Source organism: Caretta caretta, chromosome 7, assembly GCF_965140235.1.
Source record: "Caretta caretta isolate rCarCar2 chromosome 7, rCarCar1.hap1, whole genome shotgun sequence".
Classification (NCBI taxonomy): domain Eukaryota; kingdom Metazoa; phylum Chordata; order Testudines; family Cheloniidae; genus Caretta; species Caretta caretta.
Genome location: NC_134212.1, coordinates 104,745,415 through 104,762,309, shown reverse-complemented (window position 1 = coordinate 104,762,309; position 16,895 = coordinate 104,745,415). Strand labels below are relative to the sequence as shown.

At 42.2% G+C, this 16,895-nt stretch overlaps 1 protein-coding gene across 11 annotated transcripts in view; it reads right to left on the bottom strand.

Moving 5' to 3' along the window:
- Positions 1-16,895, bottom strand: part of CTBP2 (C-terminal binding protein 2) — a 230,045-nt gene that overhangs the window by 99,819 nt on the left and 113,331 nt on the right. For 2 of the 11 annotated variants that reach the window (XM_075131028.1, XM_048856703.2), the window contains one exon: positions 15,613-15,812. The exons of the other annotated variants lie outside the window; for them this stretch is intronic. The gene's annotated coding sequence lies outside the window, so the exon portion shown is untranslated. The remainder of the gene's footprint in view (positions 1-15,612; positions 15,813-16,895) is intronic. 11 annotated transcript variants of the gene reach the window in all.

The following is a 16,895-nucleotide window of genomic DNA, read 5'->3' as shown; positions in this document are numbered from 1 at the left end:
CTAGATCACGTGGGATGGACGCTATTGTCCACAAACAGCGACTGCAGATTTTAAGGATCTCACTGATATTTTACAACCCTTTCCCCAAAACTGCCCCCCGGAGCCTTTCCCCCTCTCAGATCATCAGCTTTTTCTCTCATGTTGCAAGAATGAAGCACAATGATTCCTTTGCACCCCCGCATATCCTTCTTTAAGAAAAGATCACCCAAGCAATATCGCCAGACTGCACCATACGGGGTGGGTAAAACAACAGTTCAGATCCCAAGTTCACATATTACTTCTGTTACATGATCTACCAGACCCATCATTCTCTCATCTCCTTTTTCCTCCAAACTTCCACCGATGGCAACATCATGTCCCTTGCTGGCTGCACAGCACCCAATATGGACCATCCTGGGCAGCAGCTTTAGTGCTGATTTTTGAGAAATGATTTGATCATTTATGTTTTTATATTTCTATTGAATCAAGTTTATTTAATCTGTCAAGACTCCTAATGAAGTACAGGTTATTTATGAGATCCTAATTAACATATAGTTTCTTCTTTGTAGTGACAGTTTCATGGAGCTAAACACTTTCACCATGGTTGCATTTATGTTTCTTCTGATAAAGTCTATAGTGTTACCAGTGCAATCAAAACAGGCCCTGGGGCTTCGTTTACTCTCATTACCAAGGCTCCACTTTTACATGCTCTATATTAAAACAAATCCTGACAATAAAAGTTCTCATTCACAATGGCTTCACTCTTCATATGGTCAAAATCTCCATTTATAGGTCTTTGCTCATTTCAGCAGCACTGCACTTGGCAATTATATTTTCAGATTATAAACTGCATAGAAACACATGTGTCTGAACAGATGCAGAAACCTGTGTTGCCTGTATGTTAAGATTACCAGTTAGAATCTAAAGTTATATATTTGTATATCGAGGAACCCTGCATCGTGTATATGCCAAATACAGGTTACAAGCCCTCACACATAACTATCCACCCACTAAATACAGTCCACCTACCCAACCAAAAATTATCTTCCCGGTCTTTGGCCCATTATCAATCAAAGGCACATCTACATCTTGCTTCTTCCCCATCATATTCAAACCAGAGTCTCCACCCTCTTCCATCCTTGCTTCCATAGGCACCAACTTCTCCTGGTGCCGGTGGGTGCTCGACACACCCCCGAACTCCACCCCTGCCCTGCCCCTGTTCCAACCCCTTCCCCAAAGTCCCCGCCCCAACTCTGCCCCCCTCCCTGCCCCTATTGGACCCTTTCCCCAAATCCCAGCCCCGCCTCTTCCCCACCTCCTCCCCCGAGCACACCGAGTTCCAGCTCCTCTCCCCTCCCCCGCACAGCTTGTTACACTGCGAAACAGCTGTTTCATGGCGGCAAACGCTGGGAGGAGAAGCAGGGACATGGTGCGCTCAGGGGAGAAGGCAAAGGTGCAGAGCACCCACCAATTTTTCCCTGTGGGTGCTCCAGCCCTGAAGCACCCACAGAGTTGGCGCCTATGCTTGCTTCCCACTGTAGCCAGGAGAGGACATACATTACATGGTTTAATCTCCATATATAGTCTAGAAACAACACAAGTTCACTCACTCACTATTAGAGCTGTACGGAGAATGCAAATTTCATTTTGTGGCGGATACAGGGATTTCAAAATTTGGTTTAATTCTGATAAGAAACCCCCAAAATTTCAAAATTCTCCGCAAAAGAAAATCCTCACCTCAATTTGTTTCAAGTCAATCAAAATATTTCATTCTCACAAAAATGTACTGACTTTTTTAAACGTTAAATTTTAAATATTTCAAAATGAAAGGTCATTTTGAAAGGAAAAATTGAAGTTTTTCATTCCAAAAGTATCAAAATGGGGAGTTCCAGCCTAGAACTTTTTTTCCTCCAAAACAAAATTTTGGTGAAATCAACATGATTTCGCAAAGTGTTTTGATTTTGACTAAACTGCATTTTCTGACAGAAAGTGATGCCAACAAAGCTACTCTGACCAGCTCTATTCACTTTATCATTCCCTGGAGAAAAGCTTTCTGCAAAGCAAAATAATGATAAAAATAATCACCCCCACCACAGGCATAAAGCACAGCTTAATGTAATTTCCATGAATGGGGCCCTTCCTTCCTAATAATTTTAAGCCGTCCGTTTGTGTTTGACAGGTGTTTGTGAGGATACCAAGCAGCAATAAGAACACAACTTAAGAGACTATTAAAAATATGACAAGAGCACCCAGAGTGGGATTTGGCAGGCATGAATAAGCTGGAGAAAACCAGATGTGAAGGGCACCGAAAAAAGCAGGTCACTTCACAACCTTTACATGAAATTGTAATTAAGAAAAGGTTTTTCCATTTTTGGTGTGTAGGACTCAGCTAGTTGAGCACAAAACTTCTATTTACTCTTAATGATTTCTACATCCAATTCAATCTCAAAATAATCACAAGGTTAAACATTACAAAAAATAAAATAATTGTAAGTGGGCAAGACTTAAAAATATCAGGGAGAGCAGTTAAAACATAAACAAATCTTGCCATACAATGAAATTTTAAAGAACGAGAAAGAGGAAGACATATACTAAAAAAACCCTGTAGTTCTTGGTCTTCAGCAAGATTAGGAAACAAGTGAAATGATTTACATATGGTAATTGCATGTCCTTGCTGGTCTCCAACAGTGTCTTTCAAAATGTAAATTTCCTTGAAAACACGGGGACATTATGATAATCTAGTATGTATGTATGTATTTATTTATTTAAAGGAAATCTACCTAAACACAATGTTTTAAAGGGGGGAAAAACACAAAAACCCTGATGCAAAACATTTAAATGGCTTCTTAATACTGCATATTAAACACCACACAGTCCATGAGCCAGAAAATGAGAGAAAAGCTGGATGTATTTTGTTCTCCTAAGTAACAGGAACGGATGTTTCCAAACAATGAAATCCATGCTGCTTAGCTTTTTTAAATTTTTGCCCATGCTGGGTGCACTGATGTGAAAGGATTGAAGCCAAATGTTGCTGAAAAGTAAACAACTCCACCCAAATTCATGTATGGAAGGACCATGAGAGAATCAAAAATGGAGTTCAGCTCAGTCCTTTGTCTCGTATGTAAGGAATGCCCATCGTTTAGAAGACTTGGCGAAGTCCGATAAAAGAATTTCATTACTCATTACTCTATGCACTATTTTCCTGTAAAGATCTCTTGTGATAATTATCTCATTTCATATCCTGCCGTCCCTACCATCCTGGGATTACCATGACAAGGGATTGCACAGAGAGGGTGTCTGACCTGCCTCAGTTTGTAACTATATTTATACATTAAAAGTGAAGAGGAAATAGGAATCTGAAGATGTTCTTGTCTCATGCTCACTGACCAAAAATTATTATAATGTATAACACCACGAGAACAATTTTATGGACAAAGGGCACCTTAGCAACCAAAAGACCTTATACTGTGTCTAGCTGGGATCTTTAAAAAAAAATCTCCACTGCTAATCTACCACCAATGCAACTCATCCAGTAACAGTAAGAGTGAGAGCCCTTGCGCAGATTGGGTATGGCATTGCTTTACCAAAATCATATCTAGCCCTGATCAGAGCAGGTCTAGATAGCACAGTGATATTAACTCTGGCAGCCACATGAACACCAATGGCATAACCGGTCAAGCTGCAGTGTGCCCCAGTGGCGGATTTCCAAAAACATTTAGACATAAGAACCCATCAACACTTCCTGATCATTCAATTTTTTAAAATAAGAAAAGAAAAACAATTGGTGAGAGCTGTTGTCTCACTGCATTTTTATACCTTCTATAGTGCTTAGAGTGCAGATAGGTGCTTTATAAATACCTAGAGACCAATAATACAGAAGGGGGAGAGAGAGCCAGAATAAGAACAGGAAACAAAGTCCCATGATCACACGCGTGTCTCTTGCTCTAGTATGTGGTAGTCACTCTTTGGAGTCAGCTTCTTTGCATATTACCACACTGGAGAAGAACTTGTCATTACCACATAGACTGTGAGGGCACAAGTTCATCAGTCCAGGTCCTTCCTCCCTAAGGAGTTTATGATCATCATAATGGCAATACAGATGTTTTTACTGATTATAGTAGCCATTGAGTTGTCATATCTTTTATTGAGGTTTTAAGAGACTCACTTTAATAATACCTTCCTTCCTTTACCTTCATCTATTCCAAAACCTTCCAAGTGCTTTAATGAATTACTTGGTCAAGGTAAACCTAAGGCTCCACCCCAAATTTAGCTCAACCAACACATGTGAAAACTATAACTGCCTTGTCTTACATGAGTTAATTAACATGTTAAAGACATCTTTTTTTCCTACTGTAATCACAAAACCCCTATTATCTAAATTTGATAAGATCTGTTATCTGTTGTGAGGAACTTTTTAATTGTTTATGATTTGCACCTGAAATTCTTGAGCGGAATGATGGAGGTTCCCTAATATGACGGCTAACTATTTCTTACACAAACTGCAGTGGCTTTCAGGTGAGGGAAAAAAATAGATAATGCACTTTAAGCTTGATAATATACTTATTTTGCTGCCATGGAAAGGACAGGTTCTTGCATCAGCTTTTAGGTTCCTGGATACTGAAGGGTACTAGTGCTCTTTGAATAGAGTCAGACCAAGACTACAGGAAAGTGGATTACCAATGTATTCAGTGATTCTGAAGTGCGCATCAGATATCAGGCTTTGTAGAGCTCCTCATTCGCCAAGATACCGATTTCTAAAAGCCTTTTTCCTGGCCCTACCACTGGCCTGCTGGGTGACCTTGGGCTAGTCACTTTTCCTCCCAGTGCATCTGTTCCCCCATCTGTAAAAGGAGGATAATGAGAATGAGCTCCCTTTGCAAGGCAGTCTGAGATCTACTGATGAAAAGCACTACATAAGACCTAGGTGTATTTATGATTGTATTTCTTTATTAACATTTTATTGAAACAATGGTACCGAGAGGCGTGGACTGTCCCCCATTAATTTCATTGGAGCCCAGCATTAGCTATTTAACTGCTGATCATTTAGCAGATGTAATGGGGAAGGCATGGGATGAAGCCCACAAGTGCCGAGAATCGGATTTTGCCACAGGGAAGGAAATGAAGAGGGAACTACTAACTAAGACAAGGAGACAGAGAAAGGGGAGAGAAACAGAGAAAACAAAGTGTTAGAATGCATGAGGCATGGGGTAGAAACTTCTGAGAATGTAATGTCTTTGTATGAATTAATGATACCTGCTCAAGTGGAATGTCATGTTCAGTCCTGGTCACCACCCTCTCTTTAAAAGATAATAGCAGAAATGGGACAGGTGGGAAGGGAGTCCAGAGACAGGCAACAACAAAACAGACATGGAAGGACTTCCAGATGGAGTAGCTGAAAAGACTGCTTTTGTAACAATGTCCGTGGGTGGTCTCCTGGTCCTGAATCCAGAACCCCTGAATCTAAAAGTACGAGCTTCTACTATATGAGCTAAAGGACTAGGTCTCTTAGCGCAGAGACAGCAGCAGATAGATGAAACTCAGTTCAGAGTTTAGTCTAGGGACACAAGAGCTGCACTGTGTTAGCATAGGTTATAGAGAAGAGTAAGAGGTGGTATCCTAGGGTGGGCACAATAATGAATGGAATAGAGAAGGTAGATCACATCACTTACCCTCTTGCAATAAGAGAACAAAGGGATACAAGACAAGAAATTTTGAAGCGATATAAAAAGAAATACTTTTTGGGGTGCAGGGGGTTCAGCTCAAAATCAACATGTGGAGCTCACTGCCACATGATACCATGGAGGCCAAGATCTTCAAGAATCAAAAATGGTAGTAGAGATTTATATGGATAATGAGAACCACTATAGTTTTTCCATTAGGCAAGAAGACAAAGTAAACAAAAATGTATAATGGCTATAGATCCTCGTACTCTGGGGAACCTCCATCTGACAGGGATTAGGAAGAAACATCCCCTATTCCATTATTGTCCACTATGTGATCTCTCTCATGCTGTTGGAGACAGGATAACGGATAGGCTGTACAACAGGTCTGATTCGATATGGCAACTCCTATGTTCATACACTCCTGCAAGCTCATGCACGTGTGATTAATTCACTCATTTGAAAACCCCCATTGAATTAAAAAGAACTTCTCACGCATGTGGTGTTCAGGCTTGCAGGATCAGGTCCTGAGGTTGAATTCTAAATTGGGGACATCTATGGCCAGATTCTCCACTCCATTAAACAGAGCAGTCAGATCCTGAGGGATTTTAAAGCTTTACTAATTGGGTGGATTTTCTAAAACACCAAAGGGAGTTAGGGCTCCCAGGTGCTATGGTAATACAAATACATAATAAATAATAATAATTTTCAATGGGAGTTGGGCACCTAACTTCCTTAAGAACTTTTGAAAATCTTACCCATTGAACTGAACACCCTCCATGACATTTCAGTTGGCTACCTTGTTGACTTGGAGCCTGATCTACAGCCTGACAAAGTCAATGGGGGTCTTTCCATTGACTAAAATGGTCTTTGTCACCAAATGGCCACTACTTTGGTGGCATACCTAACCGTTGGTACATGACTCATGGCACACTAGAATTCTGGCCTGTGAAATACCATCACCCTCAAAAAACTAGACAGACAGAATTCTTGTCTAAGGAAAAACTAAAATTAATTAGACGTAACATTTTTATTACTTAACATAATTTTGTTGTTGACAAGTGCTCAGTGATTTTTGGTAGTAAGGGCATTCGGTGGGAATGACTAGAAGGCTCCGTGGGAGGTAATGCACCTTTCACATCTAAGTGACTGGTTTGAATTCTGCTCATAATCATAATGATCAAAAGTGACTTCTTCCAATGGCTGTTTGGTGCCCTTTCGGAAATTGCTGGGTTCAGGTTCTAGTTGGCACGTGTGCACACCACAAAGGTCACTACCAGAACTGGCACTGTTGTCAACAGTCTGATAATGCTGACTGGATATACGGCAACTCTCAACCCTGCACGTTGTCCCATGAGGCACAGCAGCATTGACTATGTGGAAGACGTATGCATTGACATTCCCTATGGCCTATGCTGTTACTGTTCTGTCTTCAGAGGACTTCGCTCTCCAGTGCTGTCAATCACTACTTCCATTTTCCCTTTAATATTAAAAGGGGCACTGTATAACAGAAAGTGATTGATTGAAGCTGAATCTAGAATAGCTGGGGAAGCTATTTTGTTATGATCAAAGATAAAAGCTGGGGAAAAAAGTGTAGTAAGTCTGTTCCTGCAGTCTGATGGAGAAAGCAAAAATACAGCAGGTTAAAACATCAGTAGTATGTTTCAGTAATAACAGATACTCCCATTTTAACACCTGTTGATTAGAAATAAAGAGCTACTCTCTCTTTAGTGAACTATAGAGGAGAACAGAATACTGTAGGATTCCTTCACACAAGAAATGTAACTGTTTTAAGTAACTTGCTATTATGTAAGTGAGCAAAATGTACCATAACTCATATCAGCCTGCACATCTGTTGTTAAACTTGCTACATAGTGACGCAGACCACATCTTAAAATATTATCTCGTTAGACTGACCTCACACTTGGTAGAGCAACCCCCATCCTTTCATGTTTTTATACCTGCTCCTGTATTTTCACTCCATGCATCTGATGAGTGGGTTCTAACCAACAAAAGCTTATGCCCAAATAAATTTGTTAGTCTCTAAGGTGCCACAAGGACTCCTCATTATTTTTGCTAACACAGCTACCACTCTGAAACCAATCTTCCCACGCAGGTTCATACACTGCCTCCCCAGGACCTCCAGACTCTGCCAGTGTGGCAGACGCCCAGGGGGAGGGAAAGACCAACATCAGCAACTGCACCCAAATCACCTACATAGCTTACAGAGCACAACCTACTGCTAGGCAATCACAAAGTTCCCTTCTTCAGTATGGTTTCAAAATATCCAACACAAGTAACGGACACATCAATATAACTATGTTGACTGACCAGTGGGCTAATTTTTTTTACTTTTATTTTAATATCAAACAAGTGCAAATTATATGCCTCAAATCTAAAAGCCCCATTCAAAGAGATCTTTGCAACACTGAAAAATGAAATCAGCTTCTATAGCTCTTCAGATTTTTTTTGTTTTTATTTTCATTAATTACAAAGACAAACACTAGGAAGTGCTTTTAAGTAAGTAAATCTTCATTCTTTGAACATCTGTATACTCAAAAGCCCTCTTCTTCCCTATGAATTATTCAGTAGAGCATCAGAACTATCCCAGCCAAATTAGAAACCACTGGAAAAGGTGTCTTCATTTTCAGTTTTCTAAACTGAGTTATATGCTTATTTGGCCATCAGAGGGCATTTTATACTAGGGAGTGAGCTGCCTGCACACAGCTTGTGAACAGCACTGCTAAACCTCATCCGCAGTTGCTAAAGAACAGTTGCAGTCTACTTTCATTTAGCAAGTGTCACTTTTCAACCTTTCCGTATGCTATACGTAGACGAGCAAGCAAGTGCAAGGACAAGAAGAAAATAAGATGAAACAGCCGTGACAAAAACCTGTGGTTAAACAAACACTTATCAGACATACAGCTATTGCTGCTTCCTGGGTTGGGGCTTTTTTCCCTCCCTACCTCCAGATGCAACAAAATCCATCCTTTGTTAATCTCATGAGCAGCAGATTATGTTTTAATTTTTAAATGATTAACTGAGAAAAATTCTAAATCGTGTCATGGCACCATTATCTGTCTCCTGAGCTAGGGGTTAGAGCTTATCTCTGAGAGCTGTACAAAGATAAATTGAACTTCCAAACTGTCAAAAGATAGGACGTGGCCACTTACATTCAGATGGTTCCCTCTTGTTACTAATGTGCACCCAAATGTGGAATCTAAATGTCTTAAAACTACTGCTGGCTAGGAATCCACACACACAGCTATCCACTTCCCTTCCCTCCCCCCAGTCAGGCCATTTTTCCTCTGTCCACCTAAATATAAATCAAATTAGGGAAAAAAACAGATATCATTTATTCCAATAATGTATTTGTGTCCATCTCAGACCTTGTCTCCTCTCATGTACTATCCATTCCTCTGCTCAATCACCAACACCAGCCTCAACATTTTGCTTGCCTCCTGCTCTCTTCTGTCACCCCTTATGCACAGAAGGCCCCCCCCTTACCCCAATTACCCAGGCCATCCTTCTCCTGATTAACATCCAGGTGAAAACTCACTAGTACAATATCCACAAGCAGTGAGTTCATAATGAGAAGTATAAAAATAGTAAGATTAACACCGCTCTAAAGCGTCTAAATTATTCTCTTCTGTGAGTAGCCAGTGTGTCCTACCTTTGTGGTATCTGCCTTTTAGGCTGTAAGCTCTTCATCTTTATCTTTGTGTCTTTTGATGTCCCAAGCACCATGTCATTCCAAAATAAAAGACAGAATAAGACAGACAAATAGATACACATGCAACAAAAGACACACATGCATGGTATCATATTTAGTACCATATTACATACTCCTTCATATTATATGGTATTTTACATACACATTCACACATATAGAATGTGAGCCCACGCTGTAAAATTCTGGTCTGGATTTCAAGCCCCAAGAAGTATAGCAAGTGTTTAGATTCCGGGGTTTGGTCCAGCCCTCACAAAGATTGTGGCCCTTTGTAAAAATCCAATCCGAAACTTGACTCTGAATCAGCATCAAGTTGATAGGGTTCAGGTTTGATGTTTCAGCTTTGGCCTTGGACTATCTCAGACACACACATCCTGGGCTGTAACTGGCAGCACCAAGTTAAAGGTCTGTCATAAGTTACTAGTTCTACGTTACCTGTTAAAGTTCTCGTACATAAATTCTCAAATTGGGGATTGAGTTGCATAAAATATGGTTTAAGTCAATGGTCTGGGCTTTTTCCAACCTCTCCCATTCCCCTCCCTTCCCCCCACAATTCCCCCAGTACATTTTCTCAGAAGCTATTTTGCATTCATAGATCAAAAATTTACTTTATTTTTTAAAATACTATAAGTCATCAATCTAAAATACGGACCAATTAATATTCCTTTGGTAATCTTATTTTTCACTGAAGCAGTGAGGGAGTGCCCCAAAATATAGTTACACATTATTTGTCTTACAGTAGCACCTGGAGACTGCATTCAAGACTGGGACCCCATTGTGCTAGACTTTTACAGACACACAGACTAGGTCTACACTACCACTTATGTCGATATAACTTATGTTGCTCCGGGGTGTGAATAAGCCATGCCCCCCGAGAGACATAATCAAGGGTTCTCAAACCGGGGGTCATAATTATTACGTGGGGATTGCGAGCTGTCAGCCTCCGCCCCCAAACCCCGCTTCACTTCCAGGATTTAATAGTGTTAAATATTAAAAAAAAAAAAACGTTTTTAATTTATAAAGGGTGGGGGGAGGGGGTTGCACTCAGAAGCTTGCTGGGTGAAAGTGGTCACCAGTACAAAAGTTTGAGAACCACTGAGTTACACCAACCTAAATACTGGTGTGGACAGCCCTATGCTGCTGTTCATTGGGGGTGGATTAATTAAATTGACGGGAGAGCTCTTGCCTGTCAATTTAGAGCAGCTACAGCAAGAGACAATTCCTACCCCAAAGAGCTTGCAATCTGAATTGGCAAGACAGATATAGGGTGAGATAAAAAGGAATCAGATTTCAGAGTAGCAGCTCAGCTGTAGCTCGCGAAAGCTTATGCTCAAATAAATTTGTTAGTCTCTAAGGTGTCACAAGTACTCCTTTTCTTTTTGAGAAAAAGGAATATGATCTCTATTTTACGGGGGGGGGGGGGGCTGAGGCATAAAGAGATCAATGATTCGCTCAAAGTCACACACAAAGTCTGGGGCAGAATCAAGAACTGATCCCAGATCTGCCAAGTCTTAGTCTAGTAAAGCAGTCAAACTTCGTCTCTGTGTAAAGTCTCTGATTTGATACAGGACACAGAGGCAGCTAACAGACGCACACAGGCGGTTCCAGTGAACAGGCCTTCCTCAGAGATCACTCTGCACATACCGCACCTGCATCCATTCCTGCTGTTGTGGTGATGTGGTCCACTACCAGGTCTCTTAAAGGCATCACCCATTACACTCTGCACATAGACAAAGCATTGTATGTGTGGTCTCTTGGAGCCAATACATCACATACCTGAGACAATTCTCTGAGTGCTAGATGTCACAGACATTCATCCATGTTTTTAATACAGTGATGCCCTTCTGCATCAATTGGTTGGGGAAAGAAGAGAATGTTACAAGAGTCTTCCCGCTGCCAAGAAAAGCATCTTTCAGGACAAGTGGCTTTTAGGGCTCTAAGGTCGAAAAAGTCCTTTTAAGCCTTGAGCATCACCCTTTATTCACAATTTCTAATGCTTTTGTTAATTAAAACCAGACAATTAATCATTAGGGGAAAATCAGAATGGCTCCAGGAACTGGTAGAGACACACGAAGTCTCCTTGTCATCTTTTTATATCTGGCTCAGTTTCATAGTGACCAAGCACTATTGCCAGCTCATAGCTGTTTAATGGCTCATGTGGAATGAGTTGGTGGTCTGAGTCCAGTTCCTTAGGAGACAAATACCCATGTCACAAAAAACATCATAGAACTGGTAGTAAGCAGCGCCCTAATTAGCATAGCCTTGGTAGAGAAGCCATGGAACAAACTGGGAGTGGGCACGGAGAGCTCTCTTACTCCTAGTGAAGGTTCCTCCTGCTCACGCTGAGGGATATTGGTGGGGGAAACCTGAAGTGCAGCTCATCATGCTGTACTTGCATTGTGGATAAACAGAAGTATCCAGGGGCCATCGATCCAGCACCTTTCACAAGCACTGAATTCACTTAAAGAGCAAAATGTCACTAAATCTGGCTCCTTACTGTCACTATATCTGGCTCCTTACTGTCACATACTGGCCTGGGCCCGCAGTCTTTTCTTAGGCAAACCTCCCAGAGACTGCACTGGGAGTTCGGCTTGCACTGGGAATACAGGATCTGACCCTTAAGATTAATCAGAATCAGCAGGCATGTCTACCTTTAGGAAATCTTTTGAGTTATAATGTTTGGCTCCTATCTTAGTGCTTATATTCACTAACCAGTCTTACATAAAAAAGTCCTCATCTGCATTGATTTATTTAGCAACATGAAATAAAATGGCCTGAAGCTATTCATGTTGTTTAACATACTTTTTTTTATGTAGATGATGCCATGCATAAAGGAAAATTCAAAGGGGGAAACTGTGTTTTGTTTGTAACACTGATTACTATCATTGAAGAAAATATGTTCTAACAAATCTCTGAAGGGGGAAACACGTGTAATATCCTTAATAGCTAAGCTAATTCATCTTTTGCTAGCCAACTGATAGTGAAATCTGAAATGGTAAATTAACTGCATTTCTCGTTCCAAGTTCTGCAGCACTGCAACCTTCTTTCACTTTCAGTGAGCCATTCTCCTCTTCATTTTCAGATCCATGCCAGTTTTAGCTAAAGTTGCCAGATGTCTGATTATTGACCGGAACACACAGTCGAAAAGGTATCCTGGCAGCTCCGGTCAGCAACCATTAAAAGTCCGTTTGGTGGCGCAGCCTGGCTAATGCAGGCTCCCTGCCTGCCCTGGTTCTGTGTGGTTCCCGGAAGTGGCGGCATGTCCAGCTTCTTGACGCAGGGACAGCCACGGGGGCTCCGTGCGCTGTTCCCGCCCCAAGTGCTGGCTCTGCAGTTCCCACACAGCCAATGGGAGCTGCGGGGGCAGCACCTCTGGGTGCGAGCAGCACGCAGAGCCCCCTGGCCCCTCTGCCTAGGAGCCAGACATGTCTGCCACTTCCAGGAGCCACCTGAGGTAAGTGCCACCCAGCTGGAGCCCACATGAGTCACCAGTTCCCGCACCCCTCACCCCATGCCCCAGGTCGGAACCCCAACCCCCTGCTCCAGCCCTGATCCCCCTCCTGCACCCCAAACTCCTCATCTCTGGCCCCACACCAGAGCCCACATCCCCAGCGAGAGCCTGCACCCCTCCCGCACCCCAATCCCCTGCCCCAGGCCTGGGTCCCCTCTTGCACCCTAACTCCCTCCCGGAGCCTGCACCTCATCCCCCCTTCCAATCCCCTGCCCTAGCCCATAGCCCCCTTCCACACCCCAAACCCCTCATCCCTGGCCCCACCCCAGAGCTTGTACCCCCAGCCGAAGCCCGCACCCTCTCCCACACCCCAACCTCCTGCCCCAGGCCAGGGCCCCCTCCTACACCCTGAATCCCTCATTTATGGCCCCACCCCAGACCCTGCACCCCCTGCCCCAGTCTGGTGAAAGTGGGTGAGGGTGGGGGAAAGCAAGCAATGTAGGGAAGGGGGGGGATGGAGTTAGCGGGGGCGGGGAAAGGGTGTTTGGTTTTGTACGATTAGAAACTTGGCAACCCTAGTTTTACTATGCAAAAGAATGCAAGGCCAAGCTGTCATTTAAGTATATAGTACAGTGCAAATCCTGTCCTTCCTCCTTATAGGAAAAAAAGGATAATTTCTCAGCCAAAAAAAAACCAAAACAAAAAACGCTCTTTGTTTGAAAAATTTCAACCAGCCCTAATTCTGATTTTTTTTTTTTTTTTTTTACACATTAATGTGGGGGTTTTAAAAGCACCCTGAGTCAGCCAAACTCTGCTTCCACTGAAGCCATGGGAGTTTTTTTGATGGACTTAAGGCCATAAAAACAAAGAAAGTAGAGACTTGGTGATCTCACAGGTGAGCAACATGCACTGGGAATACACTTTGAGCCCCCCAAATAAAACCAGCCATAAGAGCAATCAGGTGCTAGTCCAATATCACTATATGGTTCTGTCACTGCACCCAGTCCTGAGTTTTAGAAACCCTGCTGACCCAGTCTTGAGCAAAGACCAACAATTATGCCAGCTGTATGGTGGCGAAGGCCAAAAGACTTCAACCCTGCAAGATGCTGGGCAGTCTGGCTCAGATCAAACGAAGCCCATGAGCATGTACTTAACTTTAAATAAATGAATAGTCTCATTGAAGTCAATGGGGCTAGCCACATGTTTAAGTGCTTTACTGGTTCAGGGTTATATTTCTGTGCCTCTGTACTGCAACACAACATGTAGTATGCAGAATCACCCACTACCAAGAGAGCTTCTGCTCATCAGCTTACTAGTAACTATAACCTTTCCTTCCTTTTGGGTTTCACATCTGATGCTTTCACAATATCATTTGTATGGTTTAATATCCATATGAGCGGAAGGAGAGACAAAGAGCACTGAGAGTAGGGAGAGAAGTTTAAATAATAGTAATAAATAAGAGAAAGTAACTCTCACACCACTTATCTTTAGCAGCAAATCAGAGTATCCTCTGGACCTTGTACAGGTTTTGCATAATCAACAGATCTTTGCTATGAGCCTTTCCAGTCTGCTGTATCAAGGCTATTTTGGGATTCAACAACACACAGATTATTGACCTAAAACTATAATGGCTCATCTGGAGCCATAATGGTCCATTGTGTGTCAAGACCTACTTAGGACTCAATACATAGACTATTGAAGCAATGAACTGTGATGGCTCCCACAGAGTTGTGACGTTTATTGTGGCAACACCTACTTGTGGCCCCTTTGGTGCACAGATCAGTGACACAATACACACTAATGGCTGCTACTTGGGGATGCATTATTCCACAGATCACTGATGCCATAGACCGTATTGGCTCCAATCTTCTATGCTAATACAGCTAACAGGCAGACACACAAAATCCACATACTGAACACATTCCTGAGAAATTCTGGATAGAATGTGCACACTTGGATGGACTAAAAATGACATGAAAATATCTTTCGAGACAACACAAACTGGACAGCCCCAAATTTTCAGAAAATTCCAAGCTACCAAAAATTGGGATTTATAATGAAAGTCCTGCTGGAACCAACATTTTAGCTAATGCTGCCAAAGGCCTGTTACAATTTAATGAAGACATCAGGAGTAAACAGTCACCGTGGTAAACTAAGGCTCAATTCCCGTACTCAGAACTGCATGGAAACTAGGCCTAAAACTCAGAGCCTAAATATCCAGTAAAAGTATTTTCAAAGTTTATTTTTCTTTTTAAGTTTCATGAGAGCAAAAAGACGAAAAAAGAAATACAAAAGTACACAAAAATCTATTTTTCCCACTGAAAAAATCTTAGAAAATAACAATAATCCAAACAGACTGGCAATTAAATGTGATAAAATAAGTTTCTCCCTCCTTGACTGAGACCTCAACATGCCAACAAAAAAAAAAAATCCAAAACACACCGAACCTCTTTTTAACAAACAAAAACAAAACAAAACACCGAACAGATTTTCTTAACTTAGTTAAAAACTACAGAAAATAGTGTTTGCCCACTGAAAACCTGCACCTGGTCTTTCCAATAGTAGCATGTCTTCTTCAGTCTTTACCTTGCGCTCTTTTGAACCTTGACATTTAACATTCAGAACTGTAATTAAAAGGTAACTGCATTCTTCTCATGTTTAACACTTTCAGTTCCCTCCTTCCTCCCTCCCCCCCCATATGCCCTCGGGGTATCTCTCTCCTTGGGTCCTGACATCTCCCATATATTTAATGCAATCAAGGTTACAGCAGCGCTGACAGCCTAGCTACTTACTCTTTGGCTTCCTGCTGCTATTTCTAGGATCCCGTCTGGCTCCCTGCTGCTTGCATATTTCTCTCTGTGGAAGGTGGACTCTGTTCCTTTCTCTTACAAAGATGCTTAGTATTGGCCTCTTTTTTTCTTCTTCTTCTTTTTTTTTTTGAAGAGATCTGGGGTGCAAGTCTGAACTGCACCTCTCTTCCCCTCTTCTCCACCTAAGATCAAAATGACACGAGACACTGAGCGGTCTCTTCTGTAAGGTGCAGGGCAGTCTTTATGGCCTGTGCACAGGGTGACCACATCTCAATTTTCTACACCCAGCTCCTTTTTACGGAACATGTTCTGTCTGGATCCGTGGAAACCTGGCTTCCACAGAGCTCCAGGATATACAGGCACCCAAGAAAGTGCACTGACACCATGCTTTCTGCCTGTGGAATTGCTTCTCCAGTCTTTTTATGTACAAGAACATACTCTAATGGCGGGAGGGATGTTGAGATGGGCTCCCATCCTGCAAATGGGGTCCACACCGGCACAGGGGTCTGCACTAGCAGTTCCAGTTAGAGGATCTGGGTTGTATTTTGTAGACATACCTATTTAACTGGTGCATTCTACCTCCATATTCTAGATCTGAAGGGCCTAAATTTTTGATAAAATTGATCCAATTTCTTGGGAATTGCCAATGCTGTGTATACTGTCACTCTGCTGTGTGGGTTCCTACTGATATTTGTCTGATACTGCTAGCCAGTATCACCTTCATCCCAAACATCAGAAGTCAAGAAACCCTTGGTGTGAGTTATTTATTTATTTATTGCTCTAGCTTCTTGCTGGCTCCCACTGCTGGCATACTCCAGGGCACTGCACTTACACTGAGCATCTCCATGCAAGGTCCCGCCTGGCTTTCTCCATAAGACCTAATTTTTCCTGGCAGAAATTTCATGGCCATTTTCATAGGAAGAGAATCCTATTCCATTTCCCTCTCACCAGCCAAGTGCCAAACTTTGAGCGCTACTTTCCCATTTTTGCTTAGGTCTGTGACCTGGCATGACCATAGGTGCTGGAACTAGGGGTGCTGCCATACCCCTCTGGCTTGAAGTGATTTCCATCATATTACAGTTTGGTTCAATGGCTCTCAGCACCCCCACTATACAAATTGTTCCAGCACCCCTGAGCATGTCTCTCTCCACTTTCAGCCTTGACACTGAGGCTACGTCTATACTACAGTGGTAAGTCAACCTACACTACACGACTCCAGCTACATGAATAACATAGCTAGAGTCGATGTACCTTAAGTCAAGTTA